Here is a 10009-nt window from a genome sequence, read left to right as displayed (position 1 = left end):
GCCAAAGCCCCAGCCGCTCTGAAAGGCTCCGCCGCCCGGCGTAGCTTCGCTGCGCCGCGCTCCGGGGCGGAGGAGCAGCGGCGCTCCCAGGCTGGGGCGCGGGTCCCGGCGCACTGCGCGCCCGAGTCCGTGCCAGGCGCAAAGAGAGCAGGCTGCGAGGCGGCTATCGCGGCTGGGGGAGGCTGCAGGCCCCGCCCGCCGGCCGCCCAGGCTCTTCCCCTTTTCTCTCCACCCCCTTGCTCCATCCCGCACGCCCTGTAGGGAAGCCAGACCGGTTTGCAGCAGCGGCGGCGGGAGTCTCCGACTCAGTAGGACTGAGCGCTCGAGTCGGTACAAGGGCACAAGGCTCTCTGTCCCGCCGCCGGTACCCACGACGGAGGTGCAGGACGAGCCCCTGGATTTGGCTGGTTCCTCCAAGGCTCCAGAGCTAGCCAAAGGCTTCCCGGAGCTTCTGAGTCCCGCGTCCCCGCTAAACAGGGCTGTGTTTGGCTTAGGGCTCCCCCTTCCTTAGGTGGTTGAACTCTGCAACGCCTGGTCCCCTGCTCGCTGGACTCCGCTGGCGACCAAGCCCGCACTTAAGCACAGGTGCCTCTCCCCCCACCAGGAAGGGACAGGCTAGGATTCCAAGGCTATGGTGCCTCCCTTTCTAAGGACAGCAGGTGTTCCCAGGAAGTAAGACCTACCCAACAGGTAGGAGTAGGTGGGCAAGGAAGACCTAGGAGAGAAAAGTCTGGAGGTACGTAAAGCTGTGAATAGGCTCTGATGCAGATGGGGACTAAATCAGACTAAGAGGTCTGAGTGGGCGTAGGGCGCTTGTAACGTCTCCTGATGTCAGTCTAGCTGCGGAGAGGGCAGGGGCCAGATCTAAAGGACTCTCTCGGAAAAAAAATGCTGTCATGGAAGCTATAGCTAAATTTACTTAATAGGAACCGAAAAGATTGCGAATTTTTCCCAGATGAATCGAAGCAAGTGGTATTTCTCACCCTCATTACTTCCTTCCACTTTATCTTTGTTGAAAAAACAAACAAGCAGAACACACTGATGGAAAACTTGGTATACATTCTGTCCGAGGAAGACCATCATTTCATGGTTCTTATCCTCAGATATCGCTGGCTTGGCGAGCCAAAATGAATTTGTTTGAAAGTATACTCTCGTAGTTCTCAGTACATGAAACACCTCTTTTCGTGGTGAAATCTTTTTGTACCTCCTACCCCCACCCCCGCCTTGGGGAAGTTTGTTATGGTTTAATATCAGCTCAGAATGGAGTGCAATAACTCCTTGGCAACACAAATACCTATTATTCTTAGACTATTTTTGTAGCCTTCTTCCAGATGTGTCTGGCCATAACTGGGAGTTTAAGGGATCACTTGTTTAGAACCCTTTGACATGCCTCTGATTTATTCTGGCATCCTAGATCTTCAAAACTCAGCAGGGACACACATCTAGCCCAACTTGCTCACTTTACAGAAAAGAAAACGAGGACCCAAAGACGTTAAGTAACCCAAGGGCCAGAACTCAAGTTCCTTGATTCAATTCCTGAACAGTAAATAACAGAAACACTGGATTATCAAAGTTCAATTTGAGGTGGTAGAGGGGGCAGTGGAGGAAAGAGGAACAGATCAAAGAACCCCTTGGTTGGTCTGGTGCTAACCACTGTGTAGGGGGCAGCAGCACACCGCTGCAAGTATAGCAAGCTGCCTGGGAGTGGTAATTCTAGTTTTCCCTTCTCTGCTCCTTAGATGTCTGCTCTGAAATCTCAGGAGTGGAAAATGAATCTGCTTCCCAGAGAAGTAGCGATAAGTGAAAATGCAAAGTCAGTTTTCAATATTTCCTGGGAATGCAGGAGAGGTGAGCACAGGTAAAACCAAACTTAAATCACAGTATACCAGAGGTGGTCACACACATTATGCACAGATGCACACATACATGTGTACAAATAGCCTTCCTTTTCCATTGAGAACCTGAGTGATTTCCTTCTGTAAAGCACAGATGCTGATAACCTTGTTTTTTAGAGAGAAATCACAAAGCAGACTGACTACTATTTAGAGAGCTAACTCTATTAAGAGGATTCTAAACAACTCTACCAAGAGCCTTAAGATCATCATTACTGTGAATTAATTAATAGAACAAGGGACCATATAGCGTGAGACCTGATATTTCTTCCCGATTCTCTCTCTAAATTTATAAACAGGAATTCTGGAAAGTCATTGTCTATTGGAAATAAACCAAGATCAATATCACTAACAATGGTGACTTGGCCAGAAAATTTGGAAACATTTAAAATCAGAAAATACTTGTTTAATTGTTTTACTTAATTTCAAGTATAATTTCTCCAGTCGATACCAGATTTTAGCCCAAATTCTTAATAACGCTATTTATTTCTCCCCTGAGAAAGATGCTTGAATTCTTTATAGATTTGATAGTGTTAAAGGCCACAGATAATGACCTCCCTTTATCTGGGTCCTTTCCCTCTGACTTTGTAGTCTCCTCTCACTCTGGGCTCACTCATATAATTTACTTTGGCCAGAAGAAAAATAGCAGACTTGAGGTAAATGAAGGTTTGAACAATGTTTGTACAACAATGAGATGCCACTACATACCTACTAAAATTTTTGAAATCCAGAATACTGACAACTCCAGATGCTGGTGAGGGTGTGGAACAACAGGAACTCTCATTCATTGCTGGTGGAAATGCAAAATGGTACAACCACTTTGAAAGACAGTTTGACGGTTTCTTACAAAACAAAACATACTCATACTATATGATCCAGCAATCATGCTCCTTGGTATTTACCCAAAGGAGTTGAAAACTTACATCCATAAAAAACCTCCATATGGATGTTTATAGCAGCTTTATTTGTAATTACCAAAACTTAGAAACAACCAAGATGTCTTTCAGTAGGTGAGTGGATAAATTGCGATACATCCAGACAATGGAATATCATTTAGTGCTAAAAAGAAATGACATATCTATCAAGCCATGAAAAGACATGAAGTAAACTTAAATGCATGTTATTAAGTGAAAGAAGCCAATCTAAAAAGACTGCATACTGTGTAATTCCAACTATACGGCATCTGGAAAAGGCACAACTGTGGAAACAGTAAAAAGATCATTGTTTGCCAGGAGTTAAGAGGAGGGAGCCATGGTCTTTTGGTGATAATGATGTGTCAATATAGGTTCAACAATTGTAGCAAATGTACAACTCTGGTGGGGGATAGTGATAATGAGGGAGGTTATGCAAGTGCGGTGGCGGGGGGTGGGGTAGGGGATATGTGGGAAATTTCTGTACCTTCCTCTAAATTTTGCTGTGAACATAAAACTGCTCTAAAAAAGAAAGTCTGTTTTTTAAAAAGTTTGTGCATTTCTGCTTCTGTTCTTGGAATTCTGCCATCACCATGAGAACAAGCCCATTGGAGGATGAAAGACCCCGTAGAACAGAGCTTAGTCATCACAGCTGAGACCATCCTTGACCAGCTGGCCCTCAGTTAACTGCAGAGGTGCAAGCAAGTCCAAACTGAGTTTGGCCAGGCTTGGTCCAGACCAGCAGAATCACCCGCCCAACTCATAGATTCATTAGAAATCATATATGGTTGCTATTTTAAGCCACTGTTTCAATGATCTATTGCTGCATAACAAACCATTCCAAAACTAGTAGCGAAAAACCACCATCATTTACTATTTCTCATGATTCTGTGAGTCAGCTGGACTCAGCTGGGCATTGTCTAGAGTCACTCACTTGGCTCCATTTAGGTGGCCACTGGCAGCTGGGCTTAATTGAAAGGTCTGAAAAGGCTTCACTCACATATCAGGCACCTCAGTCTGCCTCCACATGACCTCTGTCTTTCCATGTCACTAGCTTGGAGGCCCAGTGTTAGCAGGCATTCAGGTCTGACCCTAAAATGTTTTCCAAAGTGCCTGGTAATTTCTCTAAGAAATATGAAAAAGAGTGAAAAATTTTCCCTAACAAATTCACAGCAACATACAAAATTATATGCATCGAGATTATAATTACATGAAAAATTATGCACATGATCAACTCTTGAAAGAAAACAAATAAAAATTAAAGTTCTAGTGCTAGGGTGGGGAAATTCTAAGATTTAAATAAGTTTTAATGTTATGTTGTTTTACATTTAAAAATGCATATACCATGAAAACTTCCTGTGTAATTTCCACTATCCTATACAATATGTTCTCTATTGAATTCAGTTACTCCTTTTCTCTTTAATATTTTTTTCTTGTTACAGACTCACATACATATCTTTTCTAGGTGAGTTTTCACTTTGCTCAGGATTATAAAAACATAAACTTAATAGTGTTTCATTTGAAGAGCGAATAGGAAGTGAAAGAATATCAGAATGGAGGGGAGAAAGAAGAAGGAAAATGGAGAATTATTAGGATAGCACAGAGAACCAAGATGCATTTCAGAAAGCACCGAAAGTCATGTAAAATTTATATATACGTTTTGTATATCAAGTCTGGGTGTTAAGGAAGTCGGAAGTCAAGGTCTTCATAAGAGAGAAAGCAACCCCTTTTGGTTGGAGACGCTGGTTTAAAAGCTTGAAATAGGTGAAGGAGGCAGAAATGAGTCAGCAATGTTCCTCAAAAACTGGCAAAATCTATTGTAATTACTATAGCCTGGTGAACAGTGTGTTGAAACAACTTACCTTAAGCCAGACAGAAAAAGTTGAAAACCACATGATATCACTTATATGTGGGATATAAATCTAAGAGCAACAAACAGGACAAACAAATCGAGACTCATGGACATGGACAATAGACTAGTGTTTACCAGAGGGTAGTGGGGCAGGGGGCAGGAGGGAGGTAGGCGAGGTAAAAGGGGTCAGAAAGTGGTGACAGAAAGAAATCTAATTATGGGAGGTGAATACACAATGCAATATATACATATGGCTTACTGTTAAATTGTATACCTGAAACTTACTGGATTTCATTAACCAACGTCACCATAAAAATAAATAAATAGATAGATAGATAGATAGATAGATAGATAAAGTGAGTCACAAAAATAAGCTGTAGAATCAGGAATAAAACCCAGAACTACCATCTTATCCCCAAAGCAGGCATTGGCCAGCAGAACATGCCCAGGATTCTTCATGACTAAGCATAGGCTTTCCATGCCATAACCTTCTTTATTCTAATATGTGAACTACTCAGTTGTTTTCTACCTGCTTGAAACATTAAAAGAATTTCTCAACAATAGTGAATACATTTGACAACAGATGGGTCACAGTAAGAGGGTAACAGATCTGGAAAATATCAAGAATGAGTGGAATCTATAGGGAAGGCTAAAAAACAAGAAAAGACAATGAATTCAACAAAGACAACCAAGTTTCCTAAATAGAGACAATAGCTGTCTCCCCAACATGTCAGTGTGGCTGATGCCTTCCTGTTGCCATTTTAGGAAGGGCTCGGGGGGCCTACAGTGAATGGGATTAACTCTGCCCTATGTGGAGAGGCAGCCTCCAGGGCCAAGACCTGGTGTTTCACAGCTTCGCTTTCTGAAGGGAGGTTATGTATGATGCTAATGACACAATACTCGTTGAAGAGAAGTGACTGTTAACTTTAGTCAACCAGTCTAGCCCCTTTTAAGATTTCTCAAGTCTGCTGTGATACCTCACCACGTGAATGCACTGGGAAGACAGTGTTGATTTTTGCATTTACTTCTCAAAAAATGTAGAACTTTTCTGGAGTTGGAACCATTTAGGCAGAACCTTACTAGCATGCCTCTCTTTTTGGTGGTTTTATTTATTTATTTATTTAATTTATTGATTTTCAATTAGAGTTTACATTTTTAATATTATATTAGTTTCAGATGTACAGCATAGTGGTTAGATATTCATAAAACTTAGAGTGATCCCTCTGATTAATCTAGTGTCCACCTGGCACTGTACATAGTTATTACAATGAATTATTGACTATGTTCTCTACGCTGTACTTCATATCCCTGTGACTATTTTGTAATTACCAATTTGTACTTCTTAATCCCTTCACCTTTTCTCCTCAGTTCCGCAAAACTCCCCTCCCATCTGGCAATCACCAGTTTGTTCTCTGTACCTCTGAGTCTGTTTGTTTTGTTTGTTCATTTATTTTGTTCCACATATAGGTGAAATTATGTGATATTTATCTTTTGCTGTCTGTCTTATTTCACTTAGCACAATATACTCTAGGTCCATCCATGTTGTTGCAAATGGTAAGGTTTCATTTTTTATAGATAAGTAATATTTCATAGTACATATGTACCACAACTTCTTTATCTAATCCTCTATTGAGGGGCACTTAGGTTGCTTCCATATCTTGGCTATTGTAAATAGTGCTGCACTGAACATAGGGGCGCATATATCTTTTGACTTAGTGTTTTGGTTTTCTTTGGATAAATACCCAGAAGTGCAATTGCTGGCTCATAAAGTAGTTCTATTTTTAATGTTTTGAGGAACCTCTAAACTATTTTTCATAGTAGCTGTACCAATTTCCAATCCTACCAACAGTGTACAAACATTATCTTTTCTCTACATTCTCGTCAACACTTGCTGTTTTCTGATTTATTGATCCATTCTGACAGGTGTGAGGTGATATCTCATTATGGTTTCCTCTTAGTGGTGTTTAAATGTCAATGCTTTGCTTGCAAAATAGAGCTCTTATTTTGACATCTCTTTAAAGACATTATCCATGAGTTGTCATAGCAACCTAAAATATTTTGCTGGAGTGAGGGATAGAAAAAAGGAAATATGTTAATTAGAGTATGCAAACTGATGTAACATACAACCCTCAATCCTCAGTGGATTAATAAAATAAATGTTCATTTCTTGTTCATGTCTCTGTTCAACATAATTTGGTGATAGACTTGGCTTCATATAATCATTCAGGGACCCTTGCTCCTTCTATCTGTGGCACCATTATTTTCAACATTTGGCCTCCAAAATCTCTGCTGAACTGGCAGAGAGAGCAAAAGATTTAAGATGTAAGGTATGGAAGTGGTGAATTTCACATCTAACCACATTCCTCTGCCCAAAATTTAGGCCATGGCCCCACCTAATGGCAAGAAACCTGGAAAAATATGTCTAATCACTGTGCTGGGGAAGAAGAGTTCATAGATATTAGTGAGCACTAGAGTCTCTGCCTCATATGCTGAATTAAAGACAAATCATTCATCTTAATTTTTTTCTTGCATATCTATGGTTGGAGATTTAGCAGGGTAAGTCTTCAGTAATTAGATTTATTCTCCTATTCTTGTACCTTAGTGTTTTCTCTTGATTTTTAGATTGGAAATAGCCTATTGCATGTATGTAGTTTTGGATGACATTGCTATCTTGAAAGTGTTTGTGGGCATACATGAAAACGTAAAGAGTCAACAGCCTATATTGTTACAGGAAATTGAACACTTGAAGCAAGTGTAAAAATAAATGTCTTCTAGAGCTTTTGCCATTTGGAGAGTGCTATTGCTTCCATTATCATGGGAGAAAATGGAATCTGTGCAGTCAGTTTTGCTGCGACTAGAAACTCTGGAGCCTTTGGGAAAAAGAAAAAAAGAAACATAAATCATAGCTTTACCTACAGTCATCTTGTCCTGATGACACAGGTGATTTGGGGAAAAAGGGTCATGAAGAGAAAGAGGATGAGGCAAGCCAGAGAGATGAAGTTTTTTTCTAGCACAAGTAACCTTTAAGTAAAAGTATGAGTGTTAGTGGGATTCTGTGGGAATTTACAGACATTTTAAATCGAAAGGCATAGCTACATAGCTACATCATAGCTTCTTCATACTGCATAAGACTCCTCTTTGTCTTTTTCTATGTAAAGTGGGGAGAGAGTGTCAGACTGCAGCAAAGTACCAGGCTATGTCTTCTTCGAGTTCTACAGTCCCCTTGGTTTATATTTTTCATGGATTGGGAACATTATGTGTATGTATATGTACTTAATTTTTTTCCCCTTAAAAGTAGTAAATAAAAGAAGGAAGCTCTCTTTTGTGACCATTTTGCACACTGAGAAATATAGTGGTGTTTCCTCTAGAGGCCTTAAGCAGTAATAGTCAAGAAGATTTCTTTAATATGCAGGGGCTTATTTATGATATCATGATAAGAATGAAAGGCATAATTTAAACTTACACCTACAATAAATTCTCAGAAAAGTACAGAAAGTCTACAAAAAGGTCTTGAAGGGAAATCTGCTAAAATGTTAGCTATTGTTGTCTTCATATTAATATTATGTCTGCTTTTTAAAAGAATTCTTGTGCTACTTTTACAAATAAGAAAAAGATAAAGAATTGAGGGAAAATATTAACATTTGATTATGATAAAATTTATGTATGTTTTAAGAATTTAGAAAAATTTAATAAGGCAAATAGAAATTACTCAATTTCCTTCAGCTAGGGATTACCAGCTCCAACATTTGGTATTTGCTTACTGTGCTTTAAAACGTTTAATATTATTTTTTTTTAGGTTAAAATAACACGTGCACAGGCAAAGGATCTGAGTAGATATTTCTCCAAAGAAGATATACAAATAACCAAGAAGCACATGAAATGAACAATATTATTAGCCATTAGAGAACGCCAAATCAAAATCACAGTGAGATAGCACTTCATATCCATTAGGATGGCTAGAATCAGAAAGACATAAAAACAAGTGTTGGTGAGGATGTGGAGAAACTGGAACCCTCATTCAGTGCTATTGGGAATATAAAAAGGTGCAATAGCTTTGGAAGACAGTCTGACAGTTCCTCAAAATGTTAAACATAGAGTTATCATATGACCTAGCAATTTCATTACTAGGTATATGCCCAAGAGAAATGAAAACATGTAAGCAAAAGTTCCTAGTGGTATTATTCACAATGACCAAAAAATGAAAACAACCCAAATCTCAGTTAACTGATGAATGTATAAATAAAATATAGTATATCCATATAATGAAATATTATTGAGCAATTGAAAGGAATGAAGTACATACATGCTAGCACATGGATAAATCTTTTTTTTCTTTTTCTAATTTTTTTTTATTGAGGAATAATTGACATAACATTATATCTCTAATCCATTGTTAAAAAATGAATATTTTAATTAAGATGGTTAAATATGAGCATTCTCCTACATATCCAAATATAAAGATCTCACTCAGAAAATTTAAAATTTATAGAGTAAGCTATTTTATTAAAACATAGTCCATACTACAATTTTATATTAGTCCAATAGGCCTAATAATGCCCTTGTAGCTTTTCTTCCTTTTTTTTTTTTGCTTCAAGATCTAATCAAGGATCACACATTTCTTCCTTAGGAGTTTGAACCAATCTATTGGCTAGGTAAGAGCTTACATTTTTAACATTTCTTTACACAGTTTCTGTTTCTTTTCTGTATGTAAGAAAGAAACAGGTAGATAATAGCAGGATGTACTTAATTCAGAGGTTTATATTTGCAAATTATTTAATTTCACTAAGCCTCAGTAAATCAGTTGGGATGCTTTTGGTTGCAGGTAACAGAAAATTCATGGATGAATCATGAAAACATTTCCTAACTGAAAAAAAAAAAAAAAAAAAAACAGATACAAAGTTCACATCCTGTTTGATTCCATTTATATGAAATATTCAGGATGATAAAGTCTACAGAGACAGAAAATAGATTAGTGGCTGCCTAGGATTGGGGAAAGGGGCATTTAATGGGGAAATGAGGAGTGACTACAATTGGGTACTGGATTTTGGAGAGGATAATAAAAATGTTCTAAAATTGATAGCAGTGATGGATGTGCAACTCTGTAAATATACTAAAAAACATTAAGTTGTGTACTTTAAATGGGTAAATTAAATAGCATGTAAATTAATCCCAATAAAGCAGTTTTTTTAAAGGCAAAAAAAAAATATGCACATATTAAAAATTTCAAACCATATAAAACAGTCTAAAATTAAAAGTAAGATTTTCCTTTCCATCTACCATCCAAACTCTAGTTTTCAGAGAAGACCGCTTTTAAAAGTTTCTGGTTTTTTTGCTCTGGCGGTTCTCATTTCAAC

Source organism: Pteropus alecto, unplaced genomic scaffold (assembly GCF_000325575.1).
Source record: "Pteropus alecto unplaced genomic scaffold, ASM32557v1 scaffold95, whole genome shotgun sequence".
NCBI lineage: Eukaryota > Metazoa > Chordata > Mammalia > Chiroptera > Pteropodidae > Pteropus > Pteropus alecto.
Note: the sequence above shows the minus strand (reverse complement) of the source record.